This window comes from Carlito syrichta, unplaced genomic scaffold, assembly GCF_000164805.1.
Source record: "Carlito syrichta isolate Samal-C Ts95f unplaced genomic scaffold, Tarsius_syrichta-2.0.1 Scaffold312094, whole genome shotgun sequence".
NCBI lineage: Eukaryota > Metazoa > Chordata > Mammalia > Primates > Tarsiidae > Carlito > Carlito syrichta.
Genome location: NW_007256190.1, coordinates 1 through 23,501, shown reverse-complemented (window position 1 = coordinate 23,501; position 23,501 = coordinate 1). Strand labels below are relative to the sequence as shown.

At 34.0% G+C, this 23,501-nt stretch overlaps 1 pseudogene; it reads left to right on the top strand.

The window, feature by feature from the left end:
• Positions 1 to 10,869: 10,869 nt before the first annotated feature.
• LOC110596677 lies at positions 10,870 to 15,590 on the top strand (annotated as a pseudogene).
• Positions 15,591 to 23,501: the final 7,911 nt, after the last annotated feature.

Below are 23,501 nucleotides of genomic sequence, written 5' to 3'. Positions count from 1 at the left end.
CATCCTGATTAGGCACAGTTTTTTCCTGAGGATTGAAAATATCTGTGTAAATGATAGTTCTCTGTGTGTATAATATTAACTTAAGCATACCAATCTTCTAAAGAAGAAGAAAACCCATACAATATTTAATATTTGTAGAAAAATCTGAGCACTTTCAAAATTTAATTCTTATTAAAATTTCTTAGAACACTAGGAAAATAGAATTTCCAATCCTATTAAAAATTGGATTAATTGGGATTACAAAGGCACATCTCAAGTCCATTTAAGATCAGAAATAAAACAAAGATTTCTACTATCATTTTTGCTGTTCTTTACCATAGTGGATGCCTTGTTTAACCCTTTTAAGAGAAATATAGTGATTGCATTTGTTTGTTAAGGCTGCCATAAAGGTGCCACAGACCAGGTGGCTTAAATAAGAGAAATTTATTGTCTCGCAGTTCTCGAGGCTAAAAGTTTGAGATCCAGGTGCTCTGGGTTGTCTTCTTCTAAGTGTTGTGAGGAAAAATCTGATCCAAGCCTTTGCCAGTCTTCTGATGGTTTGCATGACTGTGAAAAGAGCTATTTTATATAATAGTAATACAATGTGATTGCCCTTATTTAAACAATCTGATTACTATTAGATTTGTATTTTTAAACAGGTAAATAATCCAATTGTAAGGTTTATCATATTCACTTTTAAAATGTTATTTAAATGTGTGACTATATTATTCATGCATTCTCTGCTATTTCACACAGTAATAGTCTAATAAAGCTATAACATTATACAACCATAATAAAGATTTATTTTGAAACTTACATTTGTGAAAATCATACTAAGTAGTTAGTTATCAAGCAGGAAAAAGAAAATCAATGTTATAATATTATTAAATAGTGTTTTTGTAACTTGGTAAAGAAAGAAAAATTTTTTGTTTTCCATATTTTACTGATAAAACAAAAAAACAAAAAAGAAAAACAACTAAAGAGAATCATGTCTTGAAAAAAATAATTTAATCAAGATATGGGCTTAGATATTTAGTATAATTAAAACAAAAACAGTTGAATCAGTACATTTCATGAATTCTGATAAAATTGTAAAGAGACATGCACAAACACTTTCACCAAAAAGAAAGAAAAGCAGAATTAATGAAGAAAACATATTCATAGATCAAAAAAGAAATATGTAAGTACAATGGAAGAAAAAGTGTAGAAATTATTTTGAAGATGGAAAAAGATAAAAAGATAAGCCACTTATGTAAAGTAGCTTTTAGAACTATGTTATTTCAAGTGATCTCTTTTTAGAATTTATCTTTGTGCTGCAAACTAGCTTTTTAACCATTGCTAAAGACCTTTTATGACACTATATTTTTTATTTGTTCTTTCTTAGAGAATCTCCTTTGAGCGGATGCTAGTGAGAAGTATTGTTCTTTGGGTGACAATGGTAATAGACAAAGAAGGAATACCTTGAGAGTTAGATAAAAATCTATGCCAAAGCTGTTTACTCTATTTTAATTCATTTTTAAAGCGATCAGTAGATATTCCCTTTACCTATTAATATTAAAACATTTCTAGCTACATGAAATTGTACAACCGTTAGTCTTTTCAAGTAGCAATGTTATCAATAGGAATAGGGAAATGAGAATCTAGTTCAAATATAGACTTTTGAGTATGCTACTATACTCCTCAAACTGTATCCTATTTTTTGCATATGTTTTGTATAATTCTTATGTTTTATAGAACATTCATATCGAAAGATAGTAATTTTTAATGCCTTTATGTAATGTTTACTTCTCTGACAACTAAAATTGCATATATTTTTGATATGCAACATCATTTGACATATAAATACATTGCAGCATGGCTAAATCAAGTAAATTTATGTTTATTTTTTTCGTGTGGTGAGAACACTTAAAATTTACTCTCTTAGCAACTTTCAAATATACATTTTTCTTAACCAATCGATCTCTTCAACATATTCTTTCTATAAAACTAAAATTGTGTGTCTTCTGACCAACAGAGAGATAAATTTTAAAAGGAAGAATTTATGTATCCCACATTATTCATCAGATATTTTTAGAAAGGGTATTGTTTGGAAAACATCTAACCATTTGTTTTAACCTTGAAACTGTTCAGTCCTAATATCACATCTGTTGTCATCTTGCAATAATTACCTAAAATAAAACAAACACTAACATGAAATGGTATGCAGGCTTTGAGTCTGATCTGTCTGTTGCCAAAAGCATGGACCCAAAGGAATCAGTCTTCAGTTCTTTGTTTGCCAGAAATCATAAAGACACAAGATAAAGCTGTGTTTCAATTAAATATCAAAGAAAATCAAAGTCATTAGATTAGCACAGACCACACAGGGATCTTATGAGGAAACTTTTGAAAAAAGTGTCATTATAAATCCCCTAAAATATATTGACTTTGCCAGCCTTAGTCCACATGGCAGGTCTTCCATTCTGCAACCAGACTGTTTCATGTAGAGATTAACCCAGTGATCCTGCACTTGAAAGGGAATGCTGTAGGATTTAATTTATATTCAAGTCTCACAGTTCTTTGGGGAGAGGCCGGGTAATCCATACAAATTGCCAAGTGAGAAACCATGAGCAGAAGGGAAATGACACAAACTGTCCCTGATTCAACTACATTTGGAAATAAAACCCAATAAAAATGTATTAAAATAAATTTGCTGCTATGAACTCATTTAAATTATGACAGAAATCATGATATTCTCATGATAATATGGAAAAATTTGGTTATTAATGTCTTTTAACGTAGCCACTAAGTGTAAGGTTACCTAATATTTAAAGTTTGTTAATTATAGATTTTTAAAAATATACATCTTAATAATCTTTTAAAAATATTGTAATGGAGAAAAATTCCTCTTAATTAAACAATGTAAAGCCCAAAACATATTCTATCCATGTAATATGAAATAAATGACCTCCTGAAACACTTTTTGTACCAGGCATATAGCATAGGTATATGGTACATATTTAATATACACAACATATAAATACAGAGTAACAATTATCAAATTTTATTAAAATGTTATTTCAAAATAAAGACAACTAAAATGTTATGAATTATATAAAACAAAAAAGTTGATATTGAAAAATTTAGCATATAAATAGATGAGCATATCCCCAAATACATACGTGCACAGAAATATATGTAAACAAAATGATCTCACACTTGCCTTCTCTAAAATATTGCTTGCTAGCCGGGCTCAGTGGCTCAGCCTGTAATCCCGTGCCTTTGGGAGGCTGAGGTGAGTGGATTGCCTGAGCCCGCAAGTTCGAGACCCGCCTGGGCAGCGAGACCTCATCTCTACAATAAATCAAAAAATCAGCCGGGCGTGGTAGCACATGCCTGTAATTCCTGCTACTCGGAAGGCTGAGGCGGAAGGATCACCGGAGCCCAGCGGGTCGAGGCTGCGGTGGCCGGGAGCGGCCACTGCACTCCAGTCTGGGTGACAGAGTGAGACTCCAATTCAAAAAAAAAAAAAATATTGCTTGCTATGTGACATATGCTTCCCATGTTAAAATTTCATATTAAAGAATTTAAAAACGTATTTATCATTACTCAAACACTTTGAGCAAATATACGCCAGATATATCTGAATGGGACAACATTTTTTAAAAACGAATGAAATACTCCATCAAGAAACTTAACGTGATGAAATGGAAAATCTGTACATGACTCATACTATAAGAATGATTAGATCACTGATATCAGAATAATATAAATAAAGTGGTAGCAAGAATGGTGAGTAGAATACCCGGCTAAGGGAATACTGCCCAGAGAAAGAACTGATTTGCTCTTATGTTCTTGATTCAAGAGTGGCTGGAGATGAGAGTGAGTTTGCATTTAAAAGTATATATTTTTGAATGACCTCATGTATATTTATAGAAGTGGAATTGTTGTTGCTTGGTGGGTTAAAATCGTTCATTGAAGTTGGTTTTCTTGTAAGCCTGTTCCTGCATAAAGCATGCCAAGTAGTCATCTACATACTGTGTGTGTGTGTATGTGTGTTTTTATATATATATATATATCTTAGACATAAATGAAGTATAGATGTTTCTTTCTCATGGAGCTTATTTTCTGTTGAGGAAAGAAGTTGATTGCTTTATGTTCTTTCTACACTTTTCAGTTTGTGGAGGGTATAACATTATGTGTGGAGATAGAGATAGAGATAGAGATAGAGACGGAGATAGAGATAGGGATAGATAGAGACAGGTATAGGTATAGGTATAGGTATAGGTATAGGTATAGGTATAGGTATAGGTATAGGTATGGGTATGGGTATGGGTATGGGTATGGGTATGAGTATGATAATGGGTATGGATATGGATATGGATATAGATATATAGATAATAGAATTGATGTTCAGTAGCTACCAGTTACTGCATGCGATAATATTTCAACAACACATTTTATACTATATAGTTTACATTGTGAGAATTATTTTAAACTATTGTTTGTTTTCTTTGTGTGCACATATGTCTTTCTCAATTTGCACAGTGTGGTTATTTCATCAAGTTTCAATGGCTTTGTCCTATTGCTTTGGATGGAGGTTGACTGCTGTCTATGTCTTTGAGTCCATAAGTGTTGCTTACCTTGAGGATCAGCTCAGGTATCCTTGAAAAGCCACCACTTTCCTCACATCCCCCATCACTATTTATATTCACTTGCCTCAAAAAAACCAGTCTTTTTCCACTGGTCTATAAGTTGTCATTCTCTAAGACTGATGCATAGACCCCATCAAAATCATCTCTCTTTTGACTCTTAGTAATGTGGAACTAAGATTTATTCATCTCCAGGTTAGAAGCTTATCCTATGCAATTTGTGTTTATTCACTAAAAAGGCAAAATTAAAATAAATAAATTTGAAAAATTAATGAGGGATTCCCTAACCGTAAAATATATAAATGTTTAAAACATAAATTTCTGAAATCATGTCAGTGAAAATATAAAAATAATGTGCAATACCACAATGCATAAAAAATATATATATATAAAAATACTTTAAATTCCTCAAAATAAATATTGAATATTTTAAGGAGAATCATCATGAGTATGAGTGAAATTCATAACTTCAATATTATAATGGGATTAAACAGATGAAATGCAGAGTGCTGTATATATGTCTATGTATTGTACAAATAAAAACAAAATTACAAGTAAAATACAGTATATAAAATATAGCATAGTGGTATATATTAATTTATGGAGAACATAATTGTTTTTTTTTATTGTGAAGTTGTGGGGTACAATTAAGGGTTAGGTATACAATTGCGTTTCATTCAGGCACCCTGTTGATATGGGGTGTTTCCCCGTTCCCAGACAGATATTTGCTACTGTTAATCCCATCTCCCTCCCCCCACCATAGTTTCCTAGTACGGTCAGTCATTTTCATATAGTATCGCATTGGATGTTTAAGGTCCATTATATGAGTGAGAACATGTGATACTCAGATCTTTGTTTCTGTGAGCGGTCACTCAGTATTATAGACTCTAGTTCCATCCAGGTTGCTGTGAAATTCATGATTTTGTTCTTTTTTATGGCTGCGTAGTATTCCATCGTGTATATGTACCACATTTTTTAAATCCAGTCCTCTTTTGACGGGCAGCATGGCTGTTTCCAGGTTCTTGCTATTGTGAACAACGCTGCGATAAACATGCGTGTGCAGGTATCTTTTTTCTAGAGTGATTTGTGAGAGAACATAATTGTTAAATCTAAGATTTATCATTTATAAAAAATGCAAGTATCCAAAGTCCCCATCATTCCCTGATATTATCGCAAAATAGAAGGGAAGGTTAGATGATAACACAGATGAACTGATTTACATATTTCAGCCTTCCTCTATCACATTTAATATTCTTTCAGGACAGAAACAATTAGAGATTTAGTTACAGTTCTGTACACTGAACTTGGCATGGTGTCTGAGTCTGTAAGAGGAGCTCAATAGCCTTTCAGTGAATGAATGACAAAATTAATAACTTTGGTTATGTTTACAAAGTAAAATATAATCAATATAAATTCCAAGTGTGAAAAACATGAAAAAAAATATAGGTTCATGGTTTTCTATTAAAAGTGCTATTGGCAAGGCACTGTACAATTTATTACTGAAGAAACTCGGGATCCAAGATGTGTAAACTGTAGAATTTGGTTAGAAGTGGAAAATAATTCCAAAATCTCACAGAAAAATTTTGCCAAAGGTCATAACATATAAATAGGAAGTGAGCCACTGGTACTATTTGTGTGTAAAGTGAAGTTACTCACCTGTCACTTTGACACAGATGCAGACCATAAGCATAAAAAAAGATATTTATTTGTGGACTTGTGTCAGTTATCTGTTGGGGCTTTTGGGAAGATAAACAAAAGACAGTACATTCACTTTTTTACTCAATCCTTGATGTGATTTACCTTTTTTTTTTTTTTTTTTTTGAGTTGGAGTCTCACTCTGTTGCCCAGACTGGAGTGCAGTGGCTGCTCCCGGCCACCGCAGCCTCGACCTGCTGGGCTCCGGCGATCCTTCCGCCTCAGCCTTCCAAGTAGCTGGAACTACAGGCATGTGCTACCACACCCGGCTTATTTTTTTATTTATTGTAGAGATGAGATCTCGCCAAGTTGCCCAGGCAGGTCTCAAACCCGCGGGCTCAGGCAATCCACTCACCTCAGCCTTGATTTATCATTAATCAAGAATAACTTTTATTACATTACCACAGGAGTTTATGTTTGTCCAAAAAGAAGAAAGAAAAAAAAAACTTATCGATAAACTCTAGATTCTAGATTTTTTAATACATGTACTTAATAATTGAGAAAGAAAATCTTAGGATTTTCAATAATTGTATACTGGGAAAAAAAAACCCAAATGATTATAATTACTTACCTTACAAGTAATCAATAAACTAACAATGACTGAAGTCACTTTTTCTTCTTTTGTTAGCTATAGATTAAACTTCACAGATTAAAACTGAGGCAGACAATATCATAAATTAAATTACAAAATAAATGTATCTTTTCATAAACTGGATGCAATTTAATGTTGAACCATGGTTGTCGAAGACTTTCTAATTTTCAAGACGATGATACTCACCTCATCACTTTTAAAAGATTTGTGAAGGCAATCATTTATTTGATACCAGTTCATTGAATATCAGTTATTAATTTTTGCATAAAGATGCTAAAGGCACACAAAAAAAAGTCCTAGAAAAAAGCAAGTCTTTAGACAATTTAATCCAATCTTGAAATTTCTGACTAGACGAAAGCAAGCACATACATACTCAGAAATTGCAATGCACAATAATGGGCCATTTGACATTCAATAATCATTGAACTCATGAGGCAAGATGTCATTTTCATGACTTTAATAATTTCATTTGAACTACATGAATATGACTATCCATTAAGCAATTTCAAAAGGTCAGGAACAAAACTTTTAAAAATTACCTAAAATTTTTAACAGACCTTATTGTAAAGTAAGTTGTAATCTAAATGTACAGTTTTTTTGAACTCTGTTTCTCTGAAATGAGATTTCTTCCTGATGTCTAAACCAGGACACATTATTCACTCCAAGAAATAAAACATAGATAAATACATGGAATGAGCATATATTTCTTATGAGAGCAAATAGCATACCACTGATTCATGTTAGGACCATGTATACATATATAGGAGACTAGAGGTGCCACGAGGGGGAAAAATACTATCTTAAAAGCATTTTATGAATATTGTTGACATAACATAATTTTTTTCTAGCAATGTCTTTGCAAAGTATAACACATAAAAATCAAAATAAAGTATATCCAATGAAAATGTATGTGGGATAAATACAAAAATATAACTTGTGTATAAATTTAAAATTTGATGTTAACGTCAAACTCACAATGAATCAGAAACATTATACTGCTAAGTCTTACTGAAAGTAAAATAAGTTTTTAAATACTGATTTTAGACTTTAATTGATTTAAATTGACTCCACTGACTGGTGACAAATTACTTATCTCATACAATAAAATTGTATTGAATTATAAAAACCTTTATTTCAGAATATTATGATTATTGAGTAACAGGTCAATTCTATATTTAGAAACAATTAAATGTACATTGCATATGTATCACTTATATGACACTGAATCCATCACTATTTTAATATGGAATTATTTAAATATATTATAGAGAACACTAAATGCCTTTCTAAATTATATTTATATTACTTGATCTTTTCTGATACAATTACTTTTAAAAAGTCACATGAATTATTAATTTAATAAATTCTCAGAAAAATATTTTAAAAATAAAATATTACATCTTATCAAAACAATTGTATTGGTTCTCATTATGCCATGCATAAATCACAGTATTTATTAATCTGTATAACAAGAATACTGTGAAGTGTTGTTTCTGCAAATGCATTTTAAAACTCTAAATGTTATTACTATAGGTCATAGACCTATTTTGTCCTTAATATTGACATTCATTTTATATAAAAAGACTGTTGTTTTGAGAGGGGAAGTTAATTTGACCAAATGTATATGTGGATTTTGTCAGTAATTTAAAATGACCAAATCAGCTCATCTTGGTCATTCTGTGTTAAAGCTGCCCTTACCTTCTTTTCTTCTAGCCTTGTATTTTCTGCCTGGGAAATCACTCCTGTTCACCTATAAATTCTCTCAACTCTTTATTAAATCAAGTATTTCCTTATAACCCTTATGAATATATACATATGCCATACATATAAAATGGGAAACATCCAACATATTCTGGATATTTCCATGTAGAAATCCCATAGGCACTTTAAAAATCTACTTTTCTACATTTTCAAGAATATCCAGTTCTGATCATTTTGAGAAGTCCTCTCTAAAAATAATTGTTGATGTTTGTCAAATAATCTCAATTATTTTCCAGTCAAATATTAGACTTTCATTTTCTGGATCTTTTATCGATTATTATAACTAAATGAATAGTTTACAAGACTCCTCCTTCCAGACTTAGGATTTAATTATTTTTTGAGCTTTTCCAGAATATTTTTATTTTTTTACTTTGCTATGGCAACTAGCAATGTTTAAGTCTATATTTATTCTGTTATATTGAGAAAATGTTCTATTCATCTTTGATGAGGATAGAAGAAATAATAAATAATTTTTCACTGTTATGAGCTACCATGAGTTTGAAATTTTTGTTACTGTAGCAGAACTCAGCCTAGTGGCATAGTAATTGGTACACAGATAGGTGATGCTACAATAACAGAATCAATTGCTGACCATGTGGCAAGCAAAGCAAAAGCTATAATTGAATAATGGAATGTGTGTAATGTAGTGGCAAAACACTTGGTTAACTGTTGTCTGCAATAGTGTTATATGCAATGTACTTAAGGAGTAACAGTTCAAAGAGAAGTGTTTGGAAAACAGAATTTTAGCATCCTTTGCTCATTATGATTGGCAACATTTCACAAAGGACCATACGGAGAAATGAACATATGAAATAATTGGCTGCGGTTACAAAGAGGAATAAAAATAGAGAGACTGGAAATTTGGCAACTAAGCATATTGGAAAGGGCAATTTCTTCTCATCTTCAATGTGTAAAATATAAAACTAAGAAGGTTTTGAGAAAAAAATCCTGCTTAGAGCCAGACTCGGTGGCTCAGCCTGTAATCCCATGCCTTTGGGAGGCTGAGGTGAGTGGATTTGGGAGGCTGAGGTGAGTGGATTGCATGAGCCCCCAGGTTCAAGACCCGCCTGGGCAACTTGGCGAGACCTCATCTCTACAATAATTTTTTTAAAAAATTAGCCAGGCATGGTAGCGCACTCCTGTAGTTCCAACTACCTGGAAGGCTGAGGCGGAAGGATCGCAGGAGCCCAGCAGATTGAGGCTGCAGTGGCCAGGAGTGGCCACTGCACTCCAGTCTGGATGACAGAGTGAGACTCCAACGCAAAAAAAAAAAAAAAAAAAAAAAAAATCCTGCTTAGAATTTATTCTTCTGCATATATGAAAACTCTTAAAAAGTATATATGTATAGTAGTCAAACTCATATACTCATTGCTAAAACCACTTAATTGTCTGATGTGAACTCCAGGAATTACATCAGAGGATGGATTTGTGGCTTTCTTTCTTAAGACAGACAGGCTCAATGCATCATAACTATTTTCCCAAGATGTGAAGAGTCGTGTCTCCAAACAATAAGCTAAAAGAGCAACAACAAAACAAACAGAACTCTATTTGTGAAATTATTGGCATATAGAACTCATTAGAAGCTAGAAATAGGAGGCAAAGTTTGTGAAAGAACCTAAGAATCTATCAATATGGATTAAAACAGTTTGTGACTTTTTTAGGATTTAAAACAACACTTGGTTCAACCTTTTGAGCCTGACATTATACCCAGAATTAATGTACAGAATAGCACGCATCACCCTGACACTTGAGACTATGACTTAGGAAAGGAACTGAATGAGACTTCTGACTGTTTTTCTTGGAGAACTGGAAAATGCATTTTTCGTGCGGGAAAAGTGGTTAATGAAAATTTTGCTAGCCAGAAAGGAGAACTCAGTAGTTGTTTGTGCTGCTAACAAAACACTTTTAGTGTTTCCTACTTTGGGAAAAAACTGAATAATTTTATTTCTGCTTCTGCTTGTAATTGTGTGAGATGATTTGAGTAGTTCCAGCCAATGAGTTAAAATCATAAGTGATATATGACACATTCAGGCCAGGCATTCACTTGACAGTTTGATAGAGGTTTCTCCGTCCCTTAAACTGTTGAGTGGCTGGTTAGGATACTGTCCCTTCCCACTTACTATTGACTTTCAGTGGACACGCAGCATAAGGAAGAAGTAAGCATACTTTTGTTGTTCAATGTCACTGAGGTTTGGGGGTGTCAAAGACTGCAGCATGACTGAGCCTTTGGTGAATGGTATGGTAAATGTGTTAATTTGGTGAATTTTCCATTCTCAGTAGAATCAACCCTTGAAATGCTCAAATATGCTGTGAAAATTAAAGCCTGTGGAGAAAATAGACAAAGGTAACAGGTATTCTTATGATTTGTTCACAAATACGGTCTAATGGCTTCTTATGGCTAAGGGAACAAATGTTTCTTCTGGTATTACTATGAAAAAAGTTTTGGTAAAGTTCAGGACTTACAGACTGGGGAAACTCGGATTCCTATATTATTTGTGATAGAATTAGTTCTGATCAGTCATCTCCCAGGAAGTCATTGTGACTTGGTATCCTTAGGTCTGAGGCCTTCTATATCACAATTGAGAATCTGAGTTATTTTTTGTCTCTAAATATCTAGTAAATTACAGAGTGTAATTCTAGAACTGTCATAGACCTCAGATAAGATTAACCACAGGTCCAAAAGTGCACCAACGAGACTAATTAGTCTAATATTTGGGAGAATTATTTTAAAGTCAAGAATAATTTAAATGGCTAGAAAAATGTTCCAAAGACAGAGGCTCATTTACCAGAAAGGTATCCTGCTTTCCAGGTATCACTTAGAGAATTTGAGGAGAAAAAACAATAACAACAACAAAAATACATCAAGTAAACTAACAGGAAATCATAGGGGCTTTACCAAATTAAAATAGCATCCTCACTCTTGGGGACATGACCTTTTGTTGCAATATATAGCAGAATAAAATAAGAAAAAAAAGGAAAACAAGGCTGAGACTTATTAAAAAGCTAGCATTTTCCAGTTTCAGCCTTTGCTCTGTTCAAGAAATAAAATGACAAGAAAAATTCAACTGCACTGTGACAGGAAGGATAGGATCCTGGATCATTTTGGAAAACTTTGGGAGAGAAAAAAAAAGTCAGATCGCATTTTCTGACATTTTTGCTGGAGGAAACATCATACCTCATTAGGCCACTGTCCACAGTGTGGGACCAGTTTTAGCTAATGAGGCACACTCCCATCTGGGCCATTATTACTATAACAGTTTGTATAGACTCCTACATGTTTAAAATAGCATCAAGAGTATAATTCTGTGAATTCACTTGACATGAGTGTGAGACGTTATAGAAACACTACAGTATTTGAGATCAATTTGCAGGGCACTAGAATACAAGTCTCCGCGAACCTGATGCTGTTCTACTTCTACATGAACAGATCACACTTTGCTAAACAAAGGATGGATATGAGAGGTTCATGATATTTTTCTTTATAGAGTGTTTGGTGGAGGGCTCAGATGATGGGAGTTAATGAAGAGGAAATTCCTGAAAAAAAAAAAAAAGGTGCGAACTTGTATATAACGCCAAGTTTCTGCTTGCTAGAATGAACACATCCTTCCATTCTATAAAAAAAATAAAATTCAAAATTATAAAGGTGCATTACCTGTGAGTATTCAGAATTTACAGTCATTTAGGTGGGGGGGAGAGTTTTGGTACCTAAAAATAATTTGAAACCCTAAAGACCAAATACTGCGCATATGAGACTTGCATAAGTTATAACAACAGAAACAAAGTAAAAACGTTGACCAGAAAGACAGTCTCAAGAAGTCAAGCTTTCCTTTCCGCAAAGCAGAGTGTATAGTTTGGTCTTGAAATTATTTGGCTTTTAGCACAAAGATGAAATATAACCTTTAATTTTGGAAACTTCCAACTCCCTGGATTGAAAGTTAATGCGTTGCACTAGTTGAGCAAATTTCTCTAAAATGAATTCTACTGAATTAAATGGCATTGTTAGAATTTAATTTTATTTTTTGACTAAAAACAAGATGCCATGCTTTACATATTATATCTTATGTGTATTTTTTTATGCAGAGGGATACATCACAGACACAAATAAAATGTTAACTGATAATCATTTGTATACTTAATTTTTTATACTTAATTTTACATGAAATTGATTCTGTATAAATAACTAAATGTATAGAATAAAAAATTTCTGGCTCTTTTTAGGCAAGATTATGTTCAGTATTTTTAAACATATATAATAGTTGATAAAGTTTGCATGTGTCCAGGGTTGTAGCCCGTGAAATATAAATGCTAGGCTCTTTTCATCTGAAGCAAAATTGACTAGAATGTTCATCCTATAGTTCAACAATACTTTCAGTTGTATAAAATCATCTTTAATTTTATTTTTAGTTACTCTTCTAATTTTCAAATTTAAATACTGTAGATGATTATATTTTAAACAGTTCAGAAACAAAATCAGTATATTTTAATGAATTCATTCATTAAAATATTACTTATTGAGGGCTAAGCACTGTGCAAAAGTCTCAAAAAATCATTCTCTATGGGAAAAATAAAACCTCTGCCTTACTGGAGCTCACAGACTAGTGGAGGAGTTAAGCAAAATGTAAGTAAATAAATCTGCAAATAGATATTTACTTATTATCAGTTATGAGGAGACACATTATTGAGAACTTTTATGACCTAGAAATTCAGTTAAATATTTCTGGAGGGAAAATTCACTTATGTCAAGAATACTAAGTGTGAGTATGTACTTTTTTGACAAAGAAATGTAGATTTTACCCTAAAGAGTCTCTTATGCATTGAGTACTCCTAGTGGAAAGAACATTGAAAGATACAATTGAAGCAAAGTAGTGAGCAGAGAGTGGTCCAAGTAGGATCTGGAGATGAACAGGCAGCAGGTCATACAGAACCTTGACCAACAACAAAACAAGAGCGTACACGCAAATCTGTACATTATTAAGTAAGTACAATACAAAACTGAGCATGTATATATATGTGTATAAGTTATGGTTAAAAGAACATATGCAAGAATTGCTAACTCATGCCTCCATACATAACAATATGGCTTTCTTACTTTTAAAGGATTGAAGTAATCCGTTGGTTTTAGGAACCGAAAAATTGGTGCAACTCCAAATAAAAGTAATAGATTTATTTTCGTCTTCCATCTTTCTCTCACCTACACTTCTAATTACCCCCTTTATTATAACAACAACTAAAAAATACAACAACTACACTTAACCCAGCTACGTGAAAAACTCTATCGCCTGGGCATTTATAGCAAGCTTAGTTCCAACAATTATATTCTTACGCATAGGCCAAGAAATAGTTATTTCAAACTGACGCTGAATAACTATCCAAACTATAAAATTTTCCCTAAGCTTCAAGATAGATTATTTCTCCATAATTTTTGTACCTGTAGCACTTTTCGTTACATGATCTATCATAGAATTCTCAATATGATATATACATTCAGACCCCAATATCAACCACTTCTTCAAATACTGACTTCTATTTCTCATCACTATACTACTTCTAGTTACCGCCAATGACCTATTTCAACTTTTCATTGGGTGAGAAGGTGTTGGCATTATATCTTTCCTCCTTATTGGTTGATGATACGGATGAACAGACGCAAACACAGCAGCCCTCCAAGCAATTCTTTACAACCGTATGGGAGACATGGGCTTTGTTTTAGCAATAGCATGGTTCTTAACTTACTCCAACTCATGAGAATTCCAACAAATATTTACTCTCTACCCAAACTCCTCGCTTTACTAGGTCTCCTCCCAGCAGCTGCAGGAAAGTCTGCACAATTTGGACTCCACCCATGACTCCCGTCTGCCATAGAAGGTCCAACTCCTGTTTCTGCCCTACTCCACTCAAGCACTATACTTTAGCTGGAGTTTTTCAACTTATCCGATTTTACCCCTCCTAGAAATAAATGGAACAATCCAAACCATTACACTATGCTTAGGAGCTATCACTACTCTATTTACAGCGATCTGCGCCCTAACACAAAATGACATTTAAAAAATTGTCGCTTTTTCATCTCTAGCCAATTAGGCCTTATATTAGTAACTATCGGCATTAATCAACCCCACCTAGCATTCCTCCACATCTGCACCCACGCTTTCTTCAAAGCCATACTTTTTATATGCTCTAAACGATGAACAAGATATTCGAAAAATAGGAGGTCTACTTGCAACTATACCCTTCACTTCCTCCTCACTACTCATTGGAAGTCTTGCCCTCACAGGTATGCCTTTTCTTACAGGCTTTTACTCCAAAGACCTTATTATTGAAGCTGCCAACATTTCATACACCAACGCCTGAGCCCACTCTATTACACTATTTGCTACATTCCTAACAGCCGTGTATAGTACCCGTATTATCTTTGCACTCCTGGGCCAAACTCGTTTCCCAGCTTTAACAAGTATCAACAAAAACAACCCCCTCCTAATAAACCTTATTAAACGTCTAGCCCTAGGTAGCATTTTCGCAGGATTTCTCATCTCAGATACTATCTCTCCCATAACAACCCCACAAATAACTATACCCTTATACTTAAAACTCTCAGAGCTCATTATTACCATTTTAGGATTTACATTAGCAAAATAACTAAATAACCTCACATATTATCTCAAATTAAAGCACCCCACCCAATTTCTTTTATTCTCTAATCTATTAGGGTTTTTCCCAATCACAATTCACCGCCTGTACCTTCTTATAAACCTTCATGTCAGCCAAAACACAGCATCCTCACTTCTAGACCTCCTTTGACTAGAAAAAACAATACCAAAAAGCAAGCCAAAACCCATATATCCACATCCACAATCACCTCTAACCAGTCAGGCCTAATTAAACTCTACTTTATATCCTTTCTTATTACCATTATACTTGGGACATTCCTTATTCTCTAAAATCCCTGAGTAATTTCAATTACAATAAAAATAGTGACAAATAAAGACCAACCCGCAACCCCTATTAATCAACTCCCACTGCCATACAAAGCTGCCACCCCCACAGAATCTTCACGAAACAAACTAAATATGTCACCCTCAAAAACAACCCAGTCCTCTAAATTCTTAAATCCAATATCCTCATGACATACCATCCACACAACCACAAACAACTCTAACAATAACCCTAATAACAAAACCCCTCAAATAGAAACACTTGACCCCCAAGCTTCTGGATACTCCTCCGTAGCTATAGCCGTTGTATACCCAAACACAACTAACGTACCACCTAAATAAATTAAAAATACCATCAACCCAATAAAAGCTCCCCCAAAACTCAACACTATCCCATACCCCATCCCACCACTAATAATTAAAAAGATCCCCATACTGTCTGGTATTTGCACTAGGTCTAAAAACATAAGAAAGCATCCATTAATACATCAACAAGGATCCATCCTGCCTATAATAGTGCTAGCCAAAATTTATTGAGCAATTGCTATGTGCCACACGCTATACTACAAACTTCATTTATAAAAACTCACTTGTTTCTCAAAACTCTATGACGTATGTAATTGTATTATCTGTATACTTTCTGAAGAACAGAAAGTTGAATTGTCTCAACTGGAAAGTGGTGACAAATCACAAAAGTACATTATATAGTTGAGGAATGGTAAGCACCTAAGAACTGCAAAGGTACAGAGAAACACAGACTATCTGTCTGTCTATCTATCTGTCTGTCTGTCTATCAAAATATATATCTCTTTTTTAACCTGGGGTCTCACTCTGTCACCCAGGCTGGAGTAGAGTGGCACAATCAGGACGGCTGCACTTCCTGGGCTTAGGCAATCCTTTTGCCTTAGCTGCCCTGATAAGAGGGACTACAGGTGCACACCACCATGCACAACTAATTTTTTATTTTTATTTTGTATAGAGACAAGGTCTTACTATATTGCCTGGACTGGTCTCAAACTCCTATGCTCAAGCAGTCCTCCTGCCTTGGCCTTCCAAAGTGTTACAGATGTGAGTCACCATGCCTGTTCATGTATAATATGTGTTATATTCTACATAGGGCCTACCTCCATATATTGAACTTAGCAGATGCTTAACAAAGCTGAATTAAATAATTGTATTAATTCCTCCTAGGTATTAAGATTTATATTTTAATAGTACTTTTAAAAATGAGGTACAAAAGAATAAAAGTATTTTACATAACACTGGATACAATATAAATAAATCAATGCAGCTACATAAATTCTCAAGACAAGCAACAATATTCAGAAAAACGCTCAACTATAAGCTCAATAGTCCTCTAAGTTGTCATAATGAAAATAAACCTCACTTTGTGACCTATTAAATGTATGACTTTGGAGAAGTTTTTGTTTATGTTGTTGTTTTCTCCCACTCAGTTTCAGTTTCCTTTTCTGTTGGTAGGAGTACAGGCTAGCTCAACCTCTGTGGAAAGCAGTGTGGTGATTCCTAAAAGGACTGAACATTGACCTTCCATATGATCCAGTAATACTTCTCCTGAGACTATACTCAAAAAAACATAAGTCATTTCTACCCAAAAGATTCTTGCACACACATGTTTATAGTTGCTCTATTCACAATAGCAAAAGCATGAAACCAACTCTACTGCCCATCAAAAGTGGATTGAATTAAAAAAAAAAAAAGAGGTACGTACATAATGGTATATTACCCAGCCATAAAGAAGAACAAAATCATGGGCTTTGTAGCAGCTTGAATGGAATTGGAGACCATAACACTAAGTGAACTATCACAGAAACAAACAAAAAAAACTGAATACCTCATGTTCTCACTCATAAGTGGGACCAGAACATTAATCACATTATCACAAGGGAGGGATCAGCAGTCACTGGGCACTGCCAGGGAAGGCAAGGAAGGTGACAACACAAAGGGAAACTGATCCTAAACCAGGGAAAATGGGGAGACCTAAATTAGAGACCCAAATTTTACCTGCACGCAGCCTATTTGTGTAGTCAGTGCTGAGTTGCACTCCACATCTCTATAATAAAATAAAATTTAAGATACATAAAAAATAAAGTGAGAATAGTGATTACACTTAACTCACAGAATTTGGGTAACGATTAATTAGGATATATGCAGTTGTCACAGTGCATGAAACATTTAAAATGCTCACTAAATGTAACTTATGAAGGTGATGATGGCTACGGTGATGATTATGAAGCCACCGGAAAACATTAAAACATAAGTATTATTGTGTACCTTTAAATGCTACAAGCAAATACCTTTCTGTGACATGTTGCACGCTAAAATTATATATTCCAGGGCAACCCCTTTGGGTCCCCTTCCACTGTGGGAGCTTTACTGTCCTCTCAATAAATTCTGCTTTCTAAAATAAAACTATATATTCCAGCCTCACAGTTGCATTGTCTTTCTCAACTCTTTCCTATTCCTAATCTCATTTCAAGTATCTCTCTTTGTCTACCATTATCTTTTTGTAGCAATTGCTTGCTTCATGTGTCTTGACTCAGTTTAAAATTCAGGTTGATAATAGCTGAGATCTATGCCTCTTGTAAGCATGAACACTATTACACACCTAATAGGTATTTAATAATTAATATCATTCTATGACTGCTTAGTTAATTCAGGTAATCTCAGATGATGAAATAGGACACAAACAAATGGACCTTACATGGTTTAAACTCTGTGACTTTACATAAGCACCCAGAGCATCACCTGCTTGAATTTTATATATCTTGAAAAATCAGGCCAACTGATACTTATTTGGAAATACCACAAATCTAAGCCCTCAGTGAACAGCGTTTCAGAAATGTTCATTTTTGAATGGGCACAAGAAAGAAAGGGCATAACTTAGAAACAAAATCTGCAGTTGAGGTTAATCGTGACTTGCAAGGGACAAGCTGTTCCATAAGTAAATGCCTATTTCCTTCTTCTTTATTTTATCTATTCTGGGTGTGGATGTAGAAGCTGTGAGTTTTAAGTTGGGTCAAAAATAAAAAAAAAAAAAAGAGAAAGAAAGGAAAAAAGAAGCTAGTTCTTATAAGAAAGAATCTAGGTCACATTTGGCTTCAAAAGCTTCTTTGCTCATTTATTTGACTGTTGTCCTAATTTAAAAAGTCAACTTTCAAGTAAAATTGTTTTTCTCTGTGTCAGGTTTTGGACTGTAAATGAGAACATACAATAATAAATGCTTTTAGTGTTATGTTTTAAACTTCTGCTGTATCTCTGGTGTTTACTGCACACAATCGAAGCTTAAAACCACGTATCCAACTGTCATTTGATATTTTTGGTCTGGAAACATTAAATTTATAATAAATTAACTTATTCAACAATCATTTTTTGAATCTGTCTTCAAACCTTAATTCTGCATGAGACTTGAGAATGGGCCCAAAATCTATTTAATATCAATTAAATATATTGCCTTAGCTTAACAGAAAGGGAAGCTGAAAATGTATATGCTAAATCAATCAATCAATTAAAAAGACACATTTGATTGTCAGTTTCTATCCCTGGATTGATTAGGCAGCTTTTGCTACAATTTAGGAAGATGGCTATAACAAAAACACGTGCACATATGCGTGCGTGCGCACGTGCATGCACACACACACGCGCGCGCGCGCGCGCACATACACACACCTTTCTTTCCAAGATAAACAAGAACATCCATGCCTACTTTATATATGGTATGATAGGGAAGAGTAGAACTTGTTTTCAAAATCCATGTCTGTCTTTTACTAGCTATAAGACTCCAAGCTAGTTATTTTTTCTAACCTATCTGAGACTTTGTTTCCATATCCATAAAATGGGTTTATTCATGATTTCTGCATCATAGAATTGTTTGAAGGATTAAATTCAATGATCCAACTTGAAAGGCAGGTGTCAATAGTATGCATTCATTAAACAATAGCTGCTATGAGTGAAGATGATTCTACATGCAGTTAAAAAATGCCCCCACTCATGTTCAAAGATAGACAATTCTAAGTTTCATCATCTGCTGAATCCCAAGTTGCTGTCATGGGGCAACAGATCTCAGAATATAGGTTGCTTAATGTGATTTCCTCAACACAGATATGGATGTATTTTATCATAGTCCAAACACTTTTGACTGTACAATACACTTAACCATACATAATACTTTCAATATATAAACATAGAGAAATACCTGCACAAACAGCAACAACAAAACAAGTAGGATAATTACAGCATCAAATGCACTTTATGGTGAATAGAAGGAAAGCAACCCACCACGTTCAGTGTTCCCCAGCTTCTGCCATGTCTTCCTGGCATAGGAAATTGACTGCTCCCTTTTCCTGAAATTATATGCATTTTAGATTCTGAGTAGGGTTGCCTCTATTCTATTCCCTGAAAGAATCGATTTTGCTCAATTTATCTATGGTATTTGATCAATTTATATATGAGAAAGATGATGTGGGGCTCACAGCCCTTTATTACAAATTTTTTTTTTTGTCCACATCCTCGCCAGCACCTGTTGTTGTTTGTTTTATTAGCAGTAGTGGGAAACTGGGGGGGGAGGGGAGCGGGGGATGGGATTGGCAGTTGGGGGAAACTGCTAGGGGAAGGAGGGGCATACCTCATCAAGGGTACCTGCATGATCAATGTTTGTATACCTAGCCCTGAGTTGGACCCCACGTCTTTATAATAAATAATAAAAATTAAAACCATTCATTTTAAAGATGTGGGGTACAATTCAGGGTTAGCTATACAAATGGTCATTGTACAGGTAAAGTTTGGGCCTCACTTTGGTCCCCACTTCACCTGGTTTGAGGTCCGGTACTCTTATTGATGAAGTGTGCCCGCTCCCTTCCCTGGCAGTTTTGTGCTACTGCCAGTCGATTTCTTGTAGTATTGTGATAATTGTTCAGGAACACTTATGAGTGAGAACACGTGGTACTCGGTTCTTTGTTTTTGTGATAGATCACTGAGTATTATAGACTCTAAATCCACCCAAGTTGCTGCAAAGTTCTTAATTGTGTCATTTATGGCTGTGATGTAGTTCATATACGTGGTGGAATATTACGAATATCACAGTCCTTTAGTAGCTCTCTTCTTGTTGTCTGTTTAAAAACTGTGGATTTCTGTAGGAAGAAGCTATACTAGGCACGTGTTGTCAGACTGAAGAATATCTTTAAGTGTAACTCCCTTAAATCTCAGAAGCACACCGTTCATTTTAATTACTGGAATCCCTGGGAACTACTAATACAAAGCTGAAACCTTGATAATAGTCTTTGTTCTAAAATTTACTTTTCCTTTTAGTGATATAGCCACTTTAGTCTTTTTTGCAATATTGAGTTTTTCTAAAATCATATGTTGAATACTTTTCTTTCCTCATTGAATGGCTTTGGCAAAATAAATTGACTAATGCTATGAAGGGTTATTTCTGGTCTCTCCATTCTATTCCATAGTCTCTATGTTTGTATTTATACTAATATCACACTGTTTTGGTTAATGTAGTTTTGCAACAAATGTTAAAAATGGAAAATGTGAAACCTACATTTTAAAAAATGTTTAAAGATTATATAGAATATCTGGGGTCTCTTGAAATTGCAAATTCATTAAAGTTTTTTTCTATTTTTTCAAAGAATATCATTGGAAATTTTAGAAGAAATGCACTAAATTAATAGATTGCCTTGGATATTAATGTTATCTTAACAATATGAAGTCTTCCAATCCATTAACATGCAATGTCTTTTCATTTGTTTGTGCCTTTTAAAATTTTGTTTATTAGATTTACAAGTCTTTTTTTTTATCACTGGTTAAGTTTATATTTATTTATTTATTTATTTGTTGAGTTTGAGTCTCACTCTGTCTTCCAGACTGGAGTGCAGTGGCACGCTCCTGGCCACTGCAGCCTCGCCTGCTGGGCTCCTGCGATCCTTTCACCTCAGCCTTCCAAGTAGCCGGAGCTACAGGCGCGCATTACCACGGCCGGTTAATTTTTGATATATTGTAGAGATGAGGTCTTGCCAAGTTGCTCGGGCGGATTTCGAACCCTCGGGCTCAGGCAATCCATTCACCTCGGCCTCCCAAAGCGCTGGGATTATAGGATGAGCCACCGAGCCCGGCTAAGTTTATTTTTAAATACCGTATTATTTTTTATGCCATTTCAAGTGGATTTTTAAAATTGTTCTTTAGACTTTTTCATAACTATTTTTTATAACTAAGAGAATGATATTTCTTGAAAAACATTTCATGTGCACCTAAAACAAAGTTACATACCTCTGTTGTTCAATACATGTTATTCAGGTCAATTTGGTTGTTAGTTTTTTAAACTCTTCTATAACTTTGCTGATTTTTTTGCCTGTTAGTCTACAAATTAATGAGAAATAAAGATGTTGAAATCCAACTGTAGTTGATGATTTGCAGTTCCATCAATTTTTATGTCCTGTATTTTGAAATTATGAGGATCATAATTGTTTAGCATGATTATGTCCTCTAGATTAAATGGTTCATTTTGTCATTAGGAAATAACCCCCAGTGCAAATGACAAAATAAAAGTGACAATCGAATAGCAAAAACCAATCGTGGAACAAACCATGCTGCCCACCAAAAGAGGACTGGATAGAAAAATGTTGTACATACATACAATGGAATATTGCACAGACAAAATTAGAAAGAAAGACAAAATTATGAAGTTTGCAACAACTTGGATGGACTTAGAATCTATAATACTGAGTGATCTTTCACAGAAACAAAGAAATGAGTACCACATGTTCTCATTCATAAGCAGACCTTGAACAATTATCATAATACTATAAGAAAGGGACTGGCAGTAGTGGGAAACTGCCAGAGGAGAGGGGCACAACTGATCAACAAGGGTAACTGCATAAAGAACATTTGTATACGTAACCGTGAATTGCACCCCTAAATTTTAAAATACAAAATTTAAAATAAAGAAAAAGAATAAAACGAGGTAAAACAAAGATAAATTCAATTATAACTATTAATTCAAACCCAGAGAAAACCATAACATTTATACCGTGACAATTCTAGTCAAATAATAATTTTTCTACCTTCTCTGCCCCATAAATTCCTTCTCCTTTATTTAAACCCTGAAAGAGCACAAATTGGAGTTAGCAATGTGGATGAGAGAGAGTATAAAAGAACAAGTTTGGAAAAGAAAAACTCTCTCTCTTGATAGATAGATAGATAGATAGATAGATAGATAGATAGATAGATATAAAATTACATGCATATTTTTCCAAAGACCAAGTTGAGGTAAGGAGAAAAGCTTTACCATTAAGTAAAGTTTGTGAGCTTTAATTATTCATTTGGACTGGCATTATTAACTACTGACCTGGTACAACTTTCATGATAGGATTTGACTGTAAGAATTTATATTATGTAATATAAAATATATGATTTAATACCAATTTTGTTTTGAACAACTTGGATTAGCATCCAGCGACGCCATAGAACTTTCTCTGATACATCTAAAATATCAAAACTGGGTTTAATTGTACTACGGAAGACAAAAATGAAATTGTTTATGATCTCCTCTCACAATACTGCTTATTTATTTATTTATTTTTTTTTTTTTTTAATTTTTTTAATTTTTTTATTTTTTTCATTAATCAGTATTTTTTATTATGGTTTTGTGGGGTACAGTTAAGGGTTAGGTGTACAATGACGTTTCATTCAGGCACCCTGTAGATAAGAAGTGTTTTCCCATCCCCCGACAGATATTTGCTACTGTTAATCCCATCCCCCTCCCCCCCATAGTTTCCCAGTACCATCCGTCATTTTCTCATAGTATTGCATTGGATGTTCAAGGTCCATTATATGAGTGAGAACATGTGATATTCGGATTTTTGTTTTTGTGAGAGGTCAATCAGTATTATAGACTCT